We start from the raw sequence: 389 nt of genomic DNA on the forward strand, positions 1-389 counted from the left end.
CCCGCGCGTCCCTCGGGGTGGCCTGAGGGGCTGTTCCCGTTCCTCCGTGCGCTTGTGTTGAGTGGGTAAATGCCACGCGAGGTAGAGACTAAGAACTGCCAAAGCCATACAATGCAGGTATGGTGGTCTGTGACAGACAAGAGGCTGTCTCCATGTACGCTGGAAGCCTGAACTGCATAGTTCCGTGCTCTGGCTTCAGATTTTGGAAGGCAGAAGTTTGCATTGTGTTGCTTTTCTCTTTCTCTGTCACTGCACAGCTCTTTACACCGTTTCAATAGCTCCATTAAGGCAGGCTTATAGGAAGTTTCATATGCCTTTCTGAACATTCCTTAAAGGATGTAAGGAGAAACAAACCGCAGGGACCCTGCTGATGTATAATTCCTTTCATA

This window comes from Corvus kubaryi, unplaced genomic scaffold (genome assembly GCF_017639235.1).
Source record: "Corvus kubaryi isolate FWS band 111438036 unplaced genomic scaffold, C.kubaryi_AGA036_p1.0 37394, whole genome shotgun sequence".
NCBI classification, from domain to species: Eukaryota; Metazoa; Chordata; class Aves; order Passeriformes; family Corvidae; genus Corvus; species Corvus kubaryi.